Source organism: Schistocerca gregaria, unplaced genomic scaffold (genome assembly GCF_023897955.1).
Source record: "Schistocerca gregaria isolate iqSchGreg1 unplaced genomic scaffold, iqSchGreg1.2 ptg000178l, whole genome shotgun sequence".
Lineage (NCBI taxonomy): Eukaryota > Metazoa > Arthropoda > Insecta > Orthoptera > Acrididae > Schistocerca > Schistocerca gregaria.
The window spans coordinates 5,747,365-5,769,693 of record NW_026061728.1 but is presented as its reverse complement, the minus strand read 5'-3'; positions in this window follow the sequence as shown (position 1 = coordinate 5,769,693).

Genomic DNA, 22,329 nt, shown 5'->3' with positions numbered 1-22,329 from the left:
ACACAGAAATTGCATCGGGATTGAATACAACAGTCACCATGCGCACTTTCCTCCATGGGATTATGTCTCAAACAGTCTACGCTTTGATCGATCCCTGGAAGACCAGTAGTAGTTTCCGATGAACATCTGGAGGCATTCTGTAATCTGTGGGCTGTCAGAGTGTTGATGAAACACAAAAATAGGATCGGGATTGAATACAACAGTCACCAAGCGCACTTTCTACAACGGGAGTAATGTCTCAAACAGTCTACGGTTTGATCGTTCCCTGGAAGACCAGTAGTAGTTTCCGATGAACATCTGGAGATATTCTGTAATCTGTGGACTATCAGAGGGTTGATGAATCACAGAAATTGCATCGGGATTGAATACAACAGTCACCATGCGCACTTTCCTCCATGGGAGTAATGTCTCAAACAGTTTATGCTTTGATCGTTCCCTGGAAGACCAGTAGTAGTTTCCGATGCACATCTGGAGGCATTCTGTAACCTGTGGGCTGTCAGAGTGTTTATGATACACCGAAATTGCATTGGGATTGAATACAACAGTCACCGTGCGCACTTTCCTCCACGGGAGTAATGTCTCAAACAGTCTACGCTTTGATCGTTCCCTGGGAGACCAGTAGTAGTTTCCAATGCACATCTGGAGATATTCTGTAATCTGTGGACTATCAAAGTGTTGATGAAACACGGAAATTGCATCGGGATTGAATACAACAGTTACCACGAGCACTTTCCTCCATGGGAGTAATGTCTCAAACAGTCTATGCTTTGATCGTTCCCTGGAAGACCAGAAGTAGTTTCCGATGCACATCTGGAGGCATTCTGTAATCTGTGGGCTATCATAGTGTTGATGAATCACAGAAATTGCATCGGGATTGAATACAACAGTCACCATGCGCACTTTCCTCCATGGGAGTAATGTCTCAAACAGTCTACGCTTTCATCGTTCCTTGGAAGACCAGAAGTAGTTTACGATGCACATCTGGAGACATTCTGTAATCTGTGGACCATCACAGTGTTGATGGAACACAGAAATTGCATCGGAATTGAATACAACAGTCACCATGCGCACTTTCCTCCATGGGAGTAATGTCTCAAACAGTCTACGTTTTGATCGTTACCTGGAAGGCCAGTAGTAGATTCCGATGCTCATCTGGAAGCATTCTGTAATCTGTGGACTATCAGTGTGTTGATGAAACACAGAAATTGCATCGGGATGGAATACAACAGTCACCAAGTGCACTTTCTTCCACGGGAGTAATGTCTCAAACAGTCTACGGTTTGATCGTTCCCTGGAAGACCAGTAGTAGTTTCCGATGAACATCTGGAGATATTCTGTAATCTGTGGACTATCAAAGTGTTGATGAAACACAGAAATTGCTTCGGGATTGAATACAACAGTCACCATGCGCACTTTCCTCCATGGGGGTAAGGTCTCAAACAGACTACGCTTTGATCGTTCCCTGGAAGACCAGTAGTAGTTTCCAATGCACATCTGGTGGCTTTCTGTAATCTTGTGGACTATCAGAGTGTTGATGAAACACAGAAATTGCATCGGGATTGAATACAACAGTCACCATGCTCACTTTCCTCCACGGGAGTAATGTCTCAAACAGTCTACGCTTTGATCGTTCCCTGGAAGACCAGTAGTAGTTTCCGATGCACATCTGGAAGCATTCTGTAATCTGTGGACTATCAGAGTGTTGATGAAACACAGAAATTGCATCGGGATTGAATACAACAGTCACAATGCGCACCTTCCTCCATGGGAGTAATATCTCAAACAGGCTACGCTTTGATCGTTCCTGGAAGACCAGTAGTAAGTTCCGATGCACATCTGGAGGCATTCTGTAATCTGTGGATTTTCAAAGTGTTGATGAAACACAGAAATTGCATCGGGATTGAGTACAACAGTCACCATGCGCACTTTTCTCCATGGGAGTAATGTCTCAAGTAGCCGACGCTTTGATCGTTCCCTGGAAGACCAGTAGTAGTTTCCGATGCACATTTGGATGCATTCTGTAATCTGTGGACCTTCAAAGTGTTGATGGAACACAGAGATTGCATCGGGATTGAATACAACAGTCACCCTGCGCACTTTCCTTTACGAAAGTAATGTCTCAAACAGTCCACGCTTTAATCGTTCCCTGGAAGACCAGTGGTAGTTTCCGATGCACATCTGGAGGCATTCCGAGTGTTGATGAATCACAGAAATTGCATTGGGATTGAATACAACAGTCACCATGCGCACTTTCCTCCATGGGGATAAGGTCTCAAACAGTCTACGCTTTGTTCGTTCCCTGGAAGACCAGAAGTAGTTTCCGATGCAGATCTGGAGGCATTCTGTAATTTGTGGTCTATCATAGTGTTGATGAAACAGAAATAGCATCGGGAATGAATACAACAGTCACCATGCGCATTTTACTCCAACGGAGGAATGTCTCAAACAGTCTACGCTTTGATCGTTCCTTGGAAGACCAGAAATAGTTTCCGATGCACATCTGGAGACATTCTGTAATCTGTGGACTATCAGAGTGTTGATGGAACACAGTAATTGCATCGGGATTGAATACAACACTCACCATAAGCACTTTCCTCCATGGGAGTAGTGTCTCAAACAGTATACGTTTTGATCGTTCCCTGGAAGGCCAGTAGTAGATTCCGATGCACATCTGGAAGCATTCTGTAATCTGTGGACTATCAGAGTGTTGATGAAACACAGAAATTGCATGGGGATTGAATACAACAGTCACCATGCGCACTTTTCTCCATGGGAGTAATGTCTCAAACAGTTTACGCTTTGATCGTTCCCTGGAAGACCAGTAGTAGTTTCCGATGCACATCTGGAGGCATTCTGTAATCTGTGGTCTGTCAGAGTGTTGATGAAACACAGAAATTGCAACGGGATTGAATACAACAGTCACTAAACGCACTTTCTTCCACGGGAGTAATGTCTCAAACAGTCTACGGTTTGATCGTTCCCTGGAAGACCAGTAGTAGTTTCCGATGAACATCTGGAGATATTCTGTAATCTGTGGACTATCAAAGCGTTGATGAAACACAGAAATTGCATCGGGATTGAATACAACAGTCACCATGCGCACTTTCCTCCATGGGAGTAGTGTCTCAAACAGTCTACGTTTTGATCGTTCCCTGGAAGGCCAGTAGTAGATTCCGATGCAAATCTGGAAGGATTCTGTAATCTGTGGACTAACAGAGTGTTGATGAAACACAGAAATTGCATCGGGATTGAGTACAACAGTCACCATGCGCACTTTTCTCCATGGGAGTAATGTCTCAAACAGTTTACGCTTTGATCGTTTCCTGGAAGACCAGTAGTAGTTTCCGATGCACATCTGGAGGCATTCTGTAATCTGTGGGCTGTCAGAGTGTTGATGAAACACAGAAATTGCATCGGGATTGAATACAACAGTCACCAAGCGCACTTTCTTCCATGGGAGTAATGTCTCAAACAGTCTACGCTTTGATCGTTCCCTGGAAGACCAGTGGTAGTTTCCAATGCACATCTGGTGGCTTTCTGTAATCTTGTGGAGTATCAGAGTGTTGATGAAACACAGAAATTGCATCGGGATTGAATACAACAGTCACCATGCGCACTTTCCTCCATGGGAGTATTGTCTCAAACAGTCTACGCTTTGATCGTTCTTCGGAAGACCAAAAGTAGTTTCCAATGCACATCTGGTGGCTTTCTGTAATCTTGTTGACTATCAGAGTGTTGATGAAACACAGAAATTGCATTGGGATTGAGTACAACAGTTACCATGCGCACTTTCCTCCATGGGAGTAATGTCTCAAACAGTCTACGCTTTGATCGTTCCTTGGAAGACCAGAAGTAGTTTCCGATGCACATCTGGAGGCATTCTGTAATCTTTGGACTATCAGAGTGTTTATAGAACACAGATATTGCATCGGGATTGAATACAACAGTCACCATGCGCACTTTTTTCCATGGGAGTAGTGTCTCAAACAGTCTACGTTTTGATCGTTCCCTGGAAGGCCAGTAGTAGAGTCGATGCACATCTGGAAGCATTCAGTAATCTGTGGACTATCGGAGTGTTGATGAAACACAGAAATTGCATCGGGATTGAATACAACAGTCACCAAGCGCACTTTCCTCCATGGGAGTAATGTCTCAACCAGTTTATGCTTTGATCGTTCCCTGGAAGACCAGTAGTAGTTTCCAATGCACATCTGGAGATATTCTGTAATCTGTGGACTATCAAAGTGTTGATGAAATACAGAAATTGCATCGGGATTGAATACAACAGTCACCATGCGCACTTTCCTCCATGGGAGTAATGTCTCAAACAGTTATATGATTTGATCGTTCCCTGGAAGACCAGAAGTAGTTTCCGATGCACATCTGGAGGCATTCTGTAATCTGTGGGCAATCATAGTGTTGATGAATCACAGAAATTGCATCGGGATTGAATACAACAGTCACCATGCGCACTTTCCTCCATAGGAGTAATGTCTCAAACAGTCTACGCTTTCATCGTTCCTTGGAAGACCAGAAGTAGTTTACGATGCACATCTGGAGACATTCTGTAATCTGTGGACTATCAGAGTGTTGATGGAACACAGAAATTGCATCGGGATTGAATACAACAGTCACAATGCGCACTTTCCTCCATGGGAGTAGTGTCTCAAACAGTCTACGTTTTGATCATTAACTGGAAGGCCAGTAGTAGATTCCGATGCACATCTGGAAGCATTCTGTAATCTGTGGAGTATCAGAGTGTTGATGAAACACAGAAATTGCATCGGGATGGAATACAACAGTCACCATGCGCACTTTATCTCCATGGGAGTAATGTCTCAAACAGTTTACGCTTTGATCGTTCCCTGGAAGACCAGTAGTAGTTTCCGATGCACATCTGGAGACATTCTGTAATCTGTGGGCTGTCAGAGTGTTGATGAAACACAGAAATTGCATCGGGATTGAATACAACAGTCACCAAGCGCAGTTTCTTCCATGGGAGTAATGTCTCAAACAGTCTACGGTTTGATCGTTCCGTGGAAGACCAGTAGTAGTTTCCGATGAACATCTGGAGATATTCTGTAATCTGTGGACTATCAAAGTGTTGATGAAACACAGAAATTGCATCGGGATTGAATACAACAGTCACCATGCGCACTTTACTCCATTTGAGTAATGTCTCAAACAGTCTACGCATTGATCGTTCCCTGGAAGACCAGTAGTAGTTTCCAATGCACATCTGGTGACTTTCTGTAATCTTGTGGACTATCAGAGTGTTGATGAAACACAGAAATTGCATTGGGATTCAATACAACAGTCATCATGCGCAGTTTCCTCCACGGGAGTAATGTCTCAAACAGTCTACGCTTTGATCGTTGCCTGGAAGACCAGTAGTAGTTTCCGATGCACATCTGGTAGAATTCTGTAATCTGTGGACAATCAGAGTGTTGATGAAACACAGAAATTGCATCGGGATTGAATACAACAGTCACAATACACACATTCCTCCATGGGAGTAATGTCTCAAACAGGCTACGCTTTGATCGTTCCTGGAAGACCAGTAGTAGTTTCCGATGCACATCTGGAGGCATTCTGTAATCTGTGGAATTTCAAAGTGTTGATGAAACACAGAAATTGCATCGGGATTGAATACAACAGTCACCATGCGCACTTTCCTCCATGGGATTATGTCTCAAACAGTCTACCCTTTGATCGATTCCTGGAAGACCAGTAGTAGTTTCCGATGAACATCTGGAGCCATTCTGTAATCTGTGGGCTGTCAGAGTGTTGATGAAGCACAAAAATTGGATCGGGATTGAATACAAGAGTCACCAAGCGCACTTTCTTCCACGGGAGTAATGTCTCAAACAGTCTACGGTTTGATCGTTCCCTGGAAGACCAGTAGTAGTTTCCGATGAACATCTGGAGATATTCTGTAATCTGTGGACTATCAGAGGGTTGATGAAACACAGAAATTGCATCGGGATTGAATACAACAGTCACCATGCGCACTTTCCTCCATGGGAGTAATGTCTCAAACAGTTTATGCTTTGATCGTTCCCTGGAAGACCAGTAGTAGTTTCCGATGCACATCTGGAGGCATTCTGTAACCTGTGGGCTGTCAGAGTGTTTATGATACACAGAAATTGCATTGGGATTGAATACAACAGTCACCATGCGCACTTTCCTCCACGGGAGTAATGTCTCAAACAGTCTACGCTTTGATCGTTCCCTGGGAGACCAGTAGTAGTTTCCAATGCACATCTGGAGATATTCTGTAATCTGTGGACTATCAAAGTGTTGATGAAATACGGAAATTGCATCGGGATTGAATACAACAGTTACCATGAGCACTTTCCTCCATGGGAGTAATGTCTCAAAAAGTCTATGCTTTGATCGTTCCCTGGAAGACCAGAAGTAGTTTCCGATGCACATCTGGAGGCATTCTGTAATCTGTGGGCTATCATAGTGTTGATGAATCACAGAAATTGCATCGGGATGGAATACAACAGTCACCAAGTGCACTTTCTTCCACGGGAGTAATGTCTCAAACAGTCTACGGTTTGATCGTTACCTGGAAGGCCAGTAGTAGATTCCGATGCTCATCTGGAAGCATTCTGTAATCTGTGGACTATCAGAGTGATGATGAAACACAGAAATTGCATCGGGATGGAATACAAAAGTCACCAAGTGCACTTTCTTCCACGGGAGTAATGTCTCAAACAGTCTACGGTTTGATCGTTCCCTGGAAGACCAGTAGTAGTTTCCGATGAACATCTGGAGATATTCTGTAATCTGTGGACTATCAAAGTGTTGATGAAACACAGAAATTGCTTCGGGATTGAATACAACAGTCACCATGCGCACTTTCCTCCATGGGGGTAAGGTCTCAAACAGACTACGCTTTGATCGTTCCCTGGAAGACCAGTAGTAGTTTCCAATGCACATCTGGCGGCTTTCTGTAATCTTGTGGACTATCAGAGTGTTGATGAAACACAGAAATTGCATCGGGATTGAATACAACAGTCACCATGCTCACTTTCCTCCACGGGAGTAATGTCTCAAACAGTCTACGCTTTGATCGTTCCCTGGAAGACCAGTAGTAGATTCCGATGCACATCTGGAAGCATTCTGAAATCTGTGGACTATCAGAGTGTTGATGAAACACAGAAATTGCATCGGGATTGAATACAACAGTCACCATGCGCACTTTCCTCCATGGGAGTAATCCTCAAACAGTCTACGCTCTAATCGTTCCCTGGAAGACCAGTAGTAAATTCCGATGCACATCTGGAGGCATTCTGTAATCTGTGGACTATCAGAGTGTTGATGAAACACAGAAAATGCATCGGGATTGAATACAACAGTCACCATACGCACTTTCCTCCATGGAAGTAATGTGTCAAACAGTCTACGCTTTGATCGTTCCCTGGAAGACCAGTAGTAGTTACCGATGCACATCTGGAGGCATTCTGTAATCTGTGGACTATCAGAGTGTTGATGAAACACAGAAATTGTATCGGGATTGAATACAACAGTCACCATGCGCACTTTCCTCCATGGGAGGTATGTCTCTAACAGTCTACGCTTTGATCGGTCCCTGGAAGATTAGTAGTAGTTACCGATGCAGATCTGGAGGCGTTCTGTAATTTGTGGGCTATCAGAGTGTTGATGAAACACAGAAATTTTATCGGGATTGAATACATCAGTCACCATGCCTACTTTCCTCCATGGGAGAAATGTCGCTAACGGTCTACGCTTTGATCATTCCCTAGAATACCAGTAGTAGTTTTCGATGCACATCTGGATTCTTTCTGTAATCTGTGGACCTTCGAAGTGTTGATGAAACACAGTAATTGCCTCGGGAATGAATACAACAGTCACCATGCGCACTGTCCTCCATGGGAGAAATTCTTAATCAGTCTACGCTTTGATCGTTCCCTGGAAGACCAGTAGTAGTTTTCGATGCACATCTGGATTCCTTCTGTAATCTGTGGACCATCAAAGTGTGGATTGAAACACAGAAATTGCTTCGGGATTGAATACAACGGTCACCATGCGCACTTTCCTCCATGGGAGTAATGTCTCAAACAGTCTTCGCTTTGATCGTTCCCTGGAAGACCGGTAGTAGTTACTGATGCACATCTGGAGGCGTTCTGTAATCTGTGGACTATCAGATTGTTGATGAAACACAGAAATTGCACCGGGATTGAATACATCATTCACCTTGCGCACTTTCCTCCATGGGAGTAATGTCGCTAACAGTCTACGCTTTGATCGTTCATTGCTGGACTAGGAGTAGTTTCCGATGCACATCTTGAGGCATTCTGTAATCTCTGGACTATCAGAGTGTTGATGAAACACAGAAATTGCATCGGGATTGAATACAACAGTCACCATGCGCACTTTCCTCCATGGGTGTAATCCTCAAACAGTCTAAGCTTTAATAATTCCCTGGAAGACCAGTAGTAGTTTCCGATACACATCTGGAGGCATTCTGTAATCTGTGGACTATCAAAGTGTTGATGAAGCACAGAAATTGCATCGGGAATGAATAGAACAGTCACCATGCCCACTTTCCTCCACTGGAGTAATGCCTCAAACAGTCTACGCTTTGATCGTGTCCTGGAAGACCAGTAGTAGTTACCGATGCACATCTGGAGGCATTCTGTAATCTGTGGACTATCAAGTGTTGATGAAACACAGAAATTGTATCGGGATTGAATACAACTGTCACCATGTGCACTTTCCTCCACGGGAAGTACGTCTTAAACAGTCTACGCTTTGATCGTCCCCTGGGAGACCAGTAGTAGTTTCCGATGCACATCTCGTGGCATTCTTTAATCTGTGGACTATCAGAGTGATGATGAAACACAGAAATTGCATCGGGATTGAATACAACAGTCACCATGCGCACTTTCCTCCATGGGAGTTATTGTAAAACAGTCTACGATTTGATCGTTCCCTGGAAGACCAGTAGTACTTTTCGATGCACATCTGGATTCCTTCTGTAATCTGTGTACCTTCAAAGTGTGGATTGAAACACAGAAATTGCCTTGGGATTGAATACAACAGTCACCATGCGCACTTTCCTCCGTGGGAGTAATGTCTCAAACAGTCTACGCTTTGATCGTTCCCTGGATGACCAGTAGTAGTTTCCGATGCACATCTGGAGGCATTCTGTAATCTGTGGACTATAAGAGTGTTGATGAAACACAGAAATTACATCGGGATTGAATACAACAGTCACCATGCGCACTTTCCTCCATGGGAGTAATTCTCAAACAGTCTACGCTTTGATCGTTCCCTGGAAGACCAGTAGTAGTTTCCGATGCACATCTGGAGGCATTCTTAAATGTGTGGACTTACTGAGTGTTGATGAATCACAGAAATTGCATCGGGATTGAATACAACAGTCACCATGCGCACTTTCCTCCATGGGAGTAATGTCTCAAACAGTCTACGCTTTAATCGTTCCTTGGAAGACCAGAAGTAGTTTCCGATGCACATCTGGTGGCATTCTGTAATCTGTGGACTATCAGAGTGTTGATGGAACACAGAAATTGCATCGGGATTGAATACAACAGTCACCATGGGCACTTTCCTCCGTGGGAGTAATGTCTCAAACAGACTACGCTTTGATCGTTCCCTGGATGACCAGTAGTAGTTTCCGATGCACATCTGGAGGCATTCTGTAATCTGTGGACTATCAGAGTGTTGATGAAACACAGAAATTACATCGGGATTGAATACAACAGTCACCATGCGCACTTTCCTCCGTGGGAGTAATGTCTCAAACAGTCTACGCTTTGATCGTTCCCTGGATGACCAGTAGTAGTTTCCGATGCACATCTGGAGGCATTCTGTAATCTGTGGACTATCAGAGTGTTGATGAAACACAGAAATTACATCGGGATTGAATACAATAGTCACCATGCGCACTTTCCTCCATGGGAGTAATCCTCACACAGTCTAAGCTTCAATCTTTCCCTGGAAGACCAGTAGTAGTTTCCGATGCACATCTTTAAGCATTCCGTAATCTGTGGACCTTCGAAGTGTTGATGAAACACAGTAATTGCCTCGGGATTGAATACAACAGTCACCATGCGCACTTTCCTCCATGGGAGTAATTCTCAAACAGTCTACGCTTTGATCGTTCCCTGGAAGACCAGTAGTAGTTTTCGATGCACATCTGGATTCCTTCTGTAATCTGTGGACCATCAAAGTGTATATTGAAACACAGAAATTGCCTAAGGATTGAATACAACGGTCACCATGCCCTCTTTCCTCCACTGGAGTAATGTCTCAAACAGTCTACGCTTTGATCGTTCCCTGCAGGACCAGGAGTGGTCTCCGATGCACGTCTGGAGGCTTTCTGTAATCTGTGGACTATCAGAGTGTTGATGAAACACAGAAATTACCTCGGGATTGAATACAACAGTCACCATGCGCACTTTCCTCCGTGGGAGTAATGTCTCAAACAGTCTACGCTTTGATCGTTCCCTGGAAGACCAGTAGTAGTTTCCGAAGCACATCTGGAGGCATTCTGTAATCTGTGGACTATCAGAGTGTTGATGAAACACAGAAATTGCATCGGGATTGAATACAACAGTCACCATGCGCACTTTAATCCACGGGAGTAATGTCTCAAACAGTCTACGCTTTGATCGATCCCTGGAAGACCAGTAGTAGTTTCCGATGGACATCTGGTGGCATTCTGTAATCTGTGGCCTATCAGAGTGTTGATGAAACACAGACATTGCATCGGGATTGAATACAACAGTCACCATGCGCACTTTCCTCCATGGGAGTAATCCTCACACAGTCTAAGCTTCAGTCTTTCCCTGGAAGACCAGTAGTAGTTTCCGATGCACATCTTTAGGCATTCCGTAATCTGTGGACCTTCGAAGTGTTGATGAAACACAGTAATTGCCTCGGGATTGAATACAACAGTCACCATGCGCACATCCCTCCATGGGAGTAATTCTCAAACAGTCTACGCTTTGATCGTTCCCTGGAAGACCAGTAGTAGTTTTCGATGCACATCTGGATTCCTTCTGTAATCTGTGGACCATCAAAGTGTGGATTGAAACACAGAAATTGCCTCGGGATTGAATACAACGGTCACCATGCGTACTTTCCTCCATGGGAGTAATTCTCAAACAGTCTACGCTTTGATCGTTCCCTGGAAGACCAGTAGTAGTTTCCGAAGCACATCTGGAGGCATTCTGTAATCTGTGGACTATCAGAGTGTTGATGAAACAAAGAAATTGTATCGGGATTGAATACAACTGTCACCATGCGCACTTTCCTCCATGGGAGTAATGTCTCTAACAGTCTTCGCTTTGATCGTTCCCTGGAAGACCGGTAGTAGTTACCGATACACATCTGGAGGCATTCTGTAATCTGTGGACTATCAGAGTGTTGATGAAACACAGAAATTGCATCGGGATTGAATACATCAGTCACCATGCGCACTTTCCTCCATGGGAGTAATGTCGCTAACAGTCTACGCTTTGATCGTTCATTGCAGGACCAGGAGTAGTTTCCGATGCACATCTGGAGGCATTCTGTAATCTGTGGACTATCAGAGTGTTGATGAAACACAGAAATTGCATCGGGATTGAATACAACAGTCACCATGCGCACTTTCCTCCATGGGTGTAATCCTCAAACAGTCAAAGATTTAATAATTCCCTGGAAGACCTGTAGTAGTTTCCGATGCACATCTGGAGGCATTCTGTAATCTGTGGACTATCAAAGTGTTGATGAAGCACAGAAATTGCATCGGGAATGAATAGAACAGTCACCATGCCCACTTTCCTCCACTGGGGTAATGTCTCAAACTGTCTACGCTTTGATCGTGTCCTGGAAGACCAGTAGTAGTTACCGATGCACATCTGGAGGCATTCTGTAATCTGTGGACTATCAGAGTGATGATGAAACACAGAAATTGCATCGGGATTGAATACAACAGTCACCATGCGCACTTTCCTCCATGGGAGTTATTCTCAAACAGTATACGCTTTGATCGTTCCCTGGAAGACCAGTAGTACTTTTCGATGCACATCTGGATTCCTTCTGTAATCTGTGTACCTTCAAAGTGTGGATTGAAACACAGAAATTGCCTCGGGATTGAATACAACAGTCACCATGGGCACTTTCCTCCGTGGGAGTAATGTCTCAAACAGTCTACGCTTTGATCGTTCCCTGGATGACCAGTAGTAGTTTCCGATGCACATCTGGAGGCATTCTGTAATCTGTGGACTATCAGATTGTTGATGAAACACAGAAATTGCATCGGGATTGAATACATCAGTCACCATGCGCACTTTCCTCCATGGGAGTAATGTCGCTAACAGTCTACGCTTTGATCGTTCATTGCAGGACCAGGAGTAGTTTCCGATGCATATCTGGAGGCATTCTGTAATCTGTGGACTATCAGAGTGTTGATGAAACACAGAAATTGCATCGGGATTGAATACAACAGTCACCATGCTCACTTTCCTCCATGGGAGTAATCCTCAAACAGTCTAAGCTTTAATAATTCCCTGGAGGGCCAGTAGTAGTTTCCGATGCACATCTGGAGGCATTCTGTAATCTGTGGACCATCAGAGTGTTGATGAAAAAAAGAAATTGCTTCGGGAATGAATAGAACAGTCACCATGCCCACTTTCCTCCACTGGAGTAATGTCTCAAACAGTCTACGCTTTGATCGTGTCCTGGAAGACTAGTAGTAGTTACCGATGCACATCTGGAGGCATTCTGTAATCTGTGGACTATCAGAATGTTGATGAAACACAGAAATTGCATCGTGATTGAATACAACAGTCACCATGTGCACTTTCCTCCACGGGAAGTACGTCTCTAACAGTCTACGATTTGATCGTCCCCTGGAAGACCAGTAGTAGTTTCCGATGCACATCTCGTGGCATTCTGTAATCTGTTTACTATCAGAGTGATGATGAAACACAGAAATTGCATCGGGAATGAATAGAACAGTCACCATGCCCACTTTCCTCCACTGGAGTAATGTCTCAAACAGTCTACGCTTTGATCGTTCCCTGCAGGACCAGGAGTAGTCTCCGATGCACGTCTGGAGGCTTTCTGTAATCTGTGGACTATCAGAGTGTTGATGAAACACAGAAATTGCCTCGGGATTGAATACAACAGTCACCATGCGCACTTTCCTCCGTGGGAGTAATGTCTCAAACAGTCTACGCTTTGATCGTCCCCTGGAAGACCAGTAGTAGTTTCCCAAGCACATCTGGAGGCATTCTGTAATCTGTGGACTATCAGAGTGTTGATGAAACACAGAAATTGCATCGGGATTGAATACAACAGTCACCATGCGCACTTTCCTCCACGGGAGTAATGTCTCAAAGAGTCTACGCTTTGATCGATCCCTGGAAGACCAGTAGTAGCTTCCGATGGACATCTGGTGGCATTCTGTAATCTGTGGCCTATCAGAGTGTTGATGAACACAGACATTGCATCGGGATTGAATACAACAGTCACCATGCGCACTTTCCTCCATGGGAGTAATCCTCACACAGTCTAAGCTTCAATCTTTCCCTGGAAGACCAGTAGTATTTTCCGATGCACATCTTTAGGCATTCCGTAATCTGTGGAACTTCGAAGTGTTGATGAAACACAGTAATTGCCTCGGGATTGAATACAACAGTCACCATGCGCACTTTCCTCCATGGGAGTAATTCTCAAACAGTCTACGCTTTGATCGTTCCCTGGAAGACCAGTAGTATTTTTCGATGCACATCTGGATTCCTTCTGTAATCTGTTGACCATCAAAGTGTGGATTGAAACACAGAAATTGCCTCGGGATTGAATACAACAGTCACCATGGGCACTTTCCTCCGTGGGAGTAATGTCTCAAACAGTCTACGCTTTGATCGTTCCCTGGAAGGCCAGTAGTAGTTTCCGATGCACATCTGGAGGCATTCTGTAATCTGTGGACTATCAGAGTGTTGATGAAACACAGAAATTGCGTCGGGATTGAATACAACAGTCACCATACGCACTTTCCTCCATGGGAGTAATTCTCAAACAGTCTACGCTTTGATCATTCACTGGAAGACCAGTAGTAGTTCCGATGCACATCTGGAGGCATTCTGTAATCTGTGGACTATCAGAGTGTTGATGAAAGACAGAAATTGCATCGGGATTGAATACAACAGTCACGATGCGCACTTCCCTCCACAGGAGTAATGTCTCAAACAGTCTACGCTTCGATCGATCCCTGGAAGACCAGTAGTAGTTTCCGATGGACATCTGGTGGCATTCTGTAATCTGTGGCCTATCAGAGTGTTGATGAAACACAGAAATTGCATCGGGATTGAATACAACAGTCACCATGCGCACTTTCCTGCATGGGAGTAATGTCTCTAACAGTCTACGCTTTGATCATTCCCTGGAAGACCAGTAGTAGTTTGCGATGCACATATGGAAGCTTTCTGTAATCTGTGGACTATCAGAGTGTTGATGAAACACAGAAATTGCATAGGGATTGAATACAACAGTCACCATGCGCACTTTCCTCCATGGGAGTAATGTCTCAAACAGTCTACGCTTTGATCGTTCTCTGGAAGACCAGTAGTAGTTTCCGATACACATCTGGAGGCATTCTGTAACCTGTGGACTATCAGAGTGTTGATGAAATACAGAAATTGCATCGGGACTGAATACAACAGTCACCATGCGCACTTTCCTCCACTGGAGTAATGTCTCAAACAGTCTACGCTTTAATCTTTCCCTGTAAGACCAGTAGTAGTTTCCGAAGCACATCTGGATTCCTTCTGTAATCTGTGGACCATCAAAGTGTGGATTGAAACACAGAAATTGCCTCGGGATTGAATACAATGGTCACCATTCGCACTTTCCTCCATGGGAGTAATGTCTGAAACAGTCTACGCTTTGATCGTGTCCTGGAAGACCAGTAGTAGTTACCGATGCACATCTCGTGGCATTCTGTAATCTGTTTACTATGAGAGTGATGATGAAACACAGAAATTGCATCGGGATTGAATACAATGGTCACCATGCGCTCTTTCCTCCATGGGAGTTATTCTCAAACAGTCTACGCTTTGATCGTTCCCTGGAAGACCAGTAGTACTTTTCGATGCACATCTGGATTCCTTCTGTAATCTGTGTACCCTCAAAGTGTGGATTGAAACACAGAAATTGCCTCGGGATTGAATACAACGGTCACCATGCGTACTTTCCTCCATGGGAGTAATGTCTCAAACAGTCTACGCTTTGATCGTGTCCTGGAAGACCAGTAGTAGTTACCGATGCACATCTGGAGGCATTCTGTAATCTGTGGACCATGAGAGTGTTGATGAAACACAGAAATTGCATCGGGAATGAATAGAACAGTCACCATGCCCACTTTCCTCCACTGGAGTAATGTCTCAAACAGTCTACGCTTTGATCGTTCCCTGCAGGACCAGGAGTTGTCTCCGATGCACGTCTGGAGGCTTTCTGTAATCTGTGGACTATCAGAGTGTTGATGAAACACAGAAATTGCCTCGGGATTGAATACAACAGTCACCATGCGCACTTTCCTCCGTGGGAGTAATGTCTCAAACAGCCTACGCTTTTATCGTTCCATGGAAGACCAGTAGTAGTTTCCGAAGCACATCTGGAGGCATTCTGTAATCTGTGGCCTATCAGAGTGTTGATGAAACACAGAAATTGCATCGGGATTGAATACAACAGTCACCATGCGCACTTTCCTCCACGGGAGTAATGTCTCAAACAGTCTACGCTTTGATCGATCCCTGGGAGACCAGTAGTAGTTTCCGATGGACATCTGGTGGAATTCTGTAATCTGTGGCCTATCAGAGTGTTGATGAAACACAGACATTGCGTCGGGATTGAATACAACAGTCACCATGCGCACTTTCCTCCATGGGAGTAATCCTCACACAGTCTAAGCTTCAATCTTTCCCTGGAAGACCAGTAGTAGTTTCCGATGCACATCTTTAGGCATTCCGTAATCTGTGGACCTTCGAAGTGTTGATGAAACACAGTAATTGCCTCGGGATTGAATACAACAGTCACCATGCGCACTTTCCTCCATGGGAGTAATTCTCAAACAGTCTACGCTTTGATCGTTCCCTGGAAGACCAGTAGTAGTTTTCGATGCACATCTGGATTCCTTCTGTAATCTGTGGAACATCAAAGTGTGGATTGAAGCACAGAAATTGCCTCGGGATTGAATACAACGGTCACCCTGCGTACTTTCCTCTATGGGAGTAATGTCTCAAACAGTCTACGCTTTGATCGTGTCCTGGAAGACCAGTAGTAGTTACCGATGCACATCTGGAGGCATTCTGTAATCTGTGGACTATCAGAGTGTTGATGAAACACAGAAATTGTATCGGGATTGAATACAACTGTCACCATGCGCATTTTCCTCCATGGGAGTAATGTCTCTAACAGTCTTCGCTTTGATCGTTCCCTGGAAGACCGGTAGTAGTTACCGATACACATCTAGAGGCGTTCTGTAATCTGTGAACTATCAGATTGTTGATGAAACACAGAAATTGCATCGGGATTGAATACATCCGTCACCATGCGCACTTTCCTCCATGGGATTAATGTCGCTAACAGTCTACGCTTTGATCGTTCATTACAGGACCAGGAGTAGTTTCCGATGCACATCTGGAGGCATTCTGTAATCTGTGGACTATCAGAGTGTTGATGAAACACAGATATTGCATCGGGATTGAATACAACAGTCACCATGCGCACTTTCCTCCATGGGAGTAATCCTCAAACAGTCTAAGCTTTAATAATTCCCTGGAAGACCAGTAGTAGTTTCTGATGCACATCTGGAGGCATTCTGTAATCTGTGGACTATCAGAGTGTTGATGAAACACAGAAATTGCATCGGGAATGAATAGAACTGTCACCATGCCCACTTTCCTCCACTGTAGTAATGTCTCAAACAGTCTACGCTTTGATCGTTCCCTGCAGGACCAGGAGTAGTTTCCGATGCACATCTGGAGGCTTTCTGTAATCTGTGGACTATCAGAGTGTTGATGAAACACAGAAATTGCATCGTGATTGAATACAACAGTCAACATGTGCACTTTCCTCCACGGGAAGTACGTCTCAAACAGAATACGCTTCGATCGTCCCCTGGAAGACCAGTAGTAGTTTCCGATGCACATCTCGTGGCATTCTGTAATCTGTGGACTATCAGAGTGATGATGAAACACAGAAATTGCATCGGGATTGAATACAACAGTCACCATGCGCACTTTCCTCCATGGGAGTTATTCTCAAACAGTCTACCCTTTGATCGTTCCCTGGAAGACCAGTAGTACTTTCCGATGCACATCTGGATTCCGTCTGTAATCTGTGTACCTTCAAAGTGTGGATTGAAACACAGAAATTGCCTCGGGATTGAATACAACAGTCACCATGGGCACTTTCCTCCGTGGGAGTAATGTCTCAAACAGTCTACGCTTTGATCGTTCCCTGGAAGACCAGTAGTAGTTTCCGATGCACATCTGGAAGCATTCTGTAATCTGTGGACTATCAGAGTGTTGATTAAACACAGAAATTGCGTCGGGATTGAATACAACAGTCACCATACGCACTTTCCTCCATGGGAGTAATTCTCAAACAGTCTACGCTTTGATCATTCACTGGAAGACCAGTAGTAGTTCCGATGCACATATGGAGGCATTCTGTAATCTGTGGACTATCAGAGTGTTGATGAAACACAGAAATTGCATCGGGATTGAATACAACAGTCACCATGCGCACTTTCCTCCACAGGAGTAATGTCTCAAACAGTCTACGCTTTGATCGATCCCTGGAAGACCAGTAGTAGTTTCCGATGGACATCTGGTGGCATTCTGTAATCTGTGGCCTATCAGAGTGTTGATGAAACACAGAAATTGCATCGTGATTGAATACAACAGTCACCATGCGCACTTTCCAGCATGGGAGTAATGTCTCTAACAGTCTACGCTTTGATCATTCCCTGGAAGACCAGTAGTAGTTTGCGATGCACATATGGAAGTTTTCTGTAATCTGTGGACTAACAGAGTGTTGATGAAACACAGAAATTGCATAGGGATTGAATACAACAGTCACCATGCGCACTTTCCTCCATGGGAGTAATGTCTCAAACAGTCTACGCTTTGATCGTTCTCTGGAAGACCAGTAGTAGTTTCCGATGCACATCTGGAGATATTCTGTAATCTGTGGAGTATCAGAATGTTGATGAAACAAAGAAATTGCATCGGGATTAAATACAACAGTCACCATGCGCACTTTCCTCCATGGGAGTAATGTCTCAAACAGTCTACGCTTTGATCGGCCCTGGAAGACCAGTAGTAGTTTCCGATGCACATCTGGAGGCATTCTGTAATCTGTGGACTATCAGAGTGTTGATGAAATACAGAAATTGCATCGTGACTGAATACAACAGTCACCATGCGCACTTTCCTCCACTGTAGTAATGTCTCAAACAGTCTACGCTTTAATCTTTCCCTGGAAGACCAGTAGTAGTTTCCGATGCACATCTGGATTCCTTCTGTAATCTGTGGACCATCAAAGTGTGGATTGAAACACAGAAATTCCCTCGGGATTGAATACAATGGTCACCATTCGCACTTTCCTCCATGGGAGTAATGACTGAAACAGTCTACGCTTTGATCGTGTCCTGGAAGACCAGTAGTAGTTACCGATGGACATCTGGAGGCATTCTGTAATCTGTGGAATATCAGAGTGTTGATGAAACACAGAAATTGTATCGGGATTGAATACAACTGTCACCATGCGCACTTTCCTCCATGGGAGTAGTGTCTCACACAGTCTACGCTTTGATCGTGTCCTCGAAGACCAGTAGTAGTTACCGATGCACATCTGGAGGCATTCTGTAATCTGTGGACTATCAGAGTGTTGATGAAACACAGAAATTGTATCGGGATTGAATACAACTGTCACCATGCGCACTTTCCTCCATGGGAGTAATGTCTCTAACAGTCTTCGCTTTGATCGTTCCCTGGAAGACCAGTAGTAGTTACCGATGCACATCTGGAGGCGCTCTGTAATCTGTGGACTATCAGATTGTTGATGAAACACAGAAATTGCATCGGGATTGAATACATCAGTCACCATGCGCACTTTCCTCCATGGGAGTAATGTCGCTAACAGTCTACGCTTTGATCGTTCCCTGCAGGACCAGGAGTAGTTTCCGATGCACATCTGGAGGCATTCTGTAATCTGAGGACTGTCAGAGTGTTGATGAAACACAGAAATTGCATCGGGATTGAATACAACAGTCACCATCCGCACTTTCCTCCATGGGAGTAATCCTCTAACAGTCTAAGCTTTAATCATTCCCTGGAAGACCAGTAGTAGTTTCCGATGCACATCTGGAAGCATTCTGTAATCTGTGGAATATCAGAGTGTTGATGAAACACAGAAATTGCATCGGGAATGAATAGAACAGTCACCATGCGCACTTTCCTCCATGGGGGTAAGGTCTCAAACAGTCTACGCTTTGATCATTCACTGGAAGACCAGTAGTAGTTCCGATGCACATCTGGAGGCATTCTGTAATCTGTGGGCTATCAGAGTGTTGATGAAACACTGAAATTGCATCGGGATTGAATACAAAGGTCACCATGCGCACTCTCCTCCACGGGAGTAATGTCTCAAACAGTCAACGCTTTGATCGATCCCTGGAAGACCAGTAGTAGTTTCCGATGGACATCTGGTGGCATTCTGTAATCTGTGGCCTATCAGAGTGTTGATGAAACACAGAAATTGCATCGGGATTGAATACAACAGTCACCATGCGCACTTTCCTGCATGGGAGTAATGTCCCTAACAGTCTACGCTTTGATCACTCCCTGGAAGACCAGTAGTAGTTTGCGATGCACATATGGAGGCTTTCTGTAATCTGTGGACTATCAGAGTGTTGATGAATCACAGAAATTGCATAGGGATTGAATACAACAGACACCATGCGCACTTTCCTCCATGGGAGTAATGTCTCAAACAGTCTACGCTTTGATCGTTCCCTGGAAGACCAGTAGTAGTTTCCGATGCACATCTGGAGGCATTCCGAATGTTGATGAAACACAGAAATTGCATTGGGATTGAATACAACAGTCACCATGCGCACTTTCCTCCATGGGGGTAAGGTCTCAAACAGTCTACGCTTTGATCGTTCCCTGGAACACCAGAAGTAGTTTCCGATGCACATCTGGAAGCATTCTGTAATTTGTGGTCTATCATAGTGTTGATGAAACGGAAATTGCATCGGGATTGAATACAACAGTCACCATGCTCATTTTACTCCAAGGGAGTAATGTCTCAAACAGTCTAAGCTTTGATCGTTCCCTGGAAGACCAGTAGTAGTTTCCGATGCACATCTGGAGGCATTCTTAAATGTGTGGACTAACTGAGTGTTGATGAATCACAGAAATTGCATCGGGATTGAATACAACAGTCACCATGCGCACTTTCCTCCATGGGAGTAATGTCTCAAACAGTCTACGCTTTGATCGTTCCTTGGAAGACCAGAAGTAGTTTCCGATGCACATCTGGTGGCATTCTGTAATCTGTGGACTATCAGAGTGTTGATGGAACACAGTAATTGCATAGGGATTGAATACAACAGACACCATGCGCACTTTCCTCCATGGGAGTAATGTCTCAAACAGTCTACGCTTTGATCGTTCCCTGGAAGGCCAGTAGTAGTTTCCGATGCACATCTGGAGGCATTCCGAGTGTTGATGAAACACAGAAATTGCATTGGGATTGAATACAACAGTCACCATGCGCACTTTCCTCCATGGGGGTAAGGTCTCAAACAGTGTACGCTTTGATCGTTCCCTGGAAGACCAGAAGTAGTTTCCGATGCACATCTGGAGGCATTCTGTAATCTGTGGACTATCAGAGTGTTGATGAAACACAGAAATTGCATCGGGATTGAATACAACAGTCACCATGCGCACTTCCTCCATGGGAGTAATTCTCAAACAGTGTACGCTTTGATCATTCACCGGAAGACCTTAGTAGTTCCGATGCACATCTGGAGGCATTCTGTAATCTGTGGACTATCAGAGTGTTAATGAAACACAGAAATTGCATCGGGATTGAATACAACAGTCACCATGCGCACTCTCCTCCACGGAAGTAATGTCTCAAACAGTCTACGCTTTGATCGATCCCTGGAAGACCAGTAGTAGTTTCCGATGGACATCTGGTGGCATTCTGTAATCTGTGGCCTATCAGAGTGTTGATGAAACACAGAAATTGCATCGAGATTGAATACAACAGTCACCATGCGCACTTTCCTCCATGGGAGTAATGTCTCTAACAGTCTACGCTTTGATCATACCCTGGAAGACCAGTAGTAGTTTGCGATGCACATATGGAGGCTATCTGTAATCTGTGGACTATCAGAGTGTTGATGAAACACAGAAATTGCACAGGGATTCAATACAACAGACACCATGCGCACTTTCCTCCATGGGAGTAATGCCTCAAACAGTCTACGCTTTGATCGTTCCCTGGAAGACCAGTAGTAGTTTCCGATGCACATCTGGAGGCATTCTAAAATGTGTGGACTAACTGAGTGTTGATGAAACACAGAAATTGCATTAGGATTGAATACAACAGTCACCATGCGCAGTTTCCTCCACGGGAGTAATGTCTCAAACAGTCTACGCTTTGATCGTTGCCTGGATGACCAGTAGTAGTTTCCGATGCACATCTGGTAGAATTCTGTAATCTGTGGACTATCAGAGTGTTGATGAAACACAGAAATTGCATCGGGATTGAATACAACAGTCACAATACGCACCTTCCTCCATGGGAGAAATGTCTCAAACAGGCTACGCTTTGATCGTTCCTGGAAGACCAGTAGTAGTTTCCGATTCACATCTGGAGGCATTCTGTAATCTGTGGATTATCAAAGTGTTGATGAAACACAGAAATTGCATCGGGATTGAATACAACAGTCACCATGCGCACTTTCCTCCATGGGATTATGTCTCAACCAGTCTACGTTTTGATCGTTCCCTGGAATACGAGAAGTAGTGTCCGATGCACATCTGGAGGCATTCTGTAATCTGTGGACTATCAGAGTGTTGATGGAACACAGAAATTGCATCAGGATTGAATACAACAGTCACCATGCGCACTTTCCTCCATGGGGGTAAGGTCTCAAACAGACTAAGCTTTGATCGTTCCATGGAAGACCAGTAGTAGTTTCCAATGCACATCTGGTGGCTTTCTCTAATCTTGTGGACTATCAGAGTGTTGATGAAACACAGA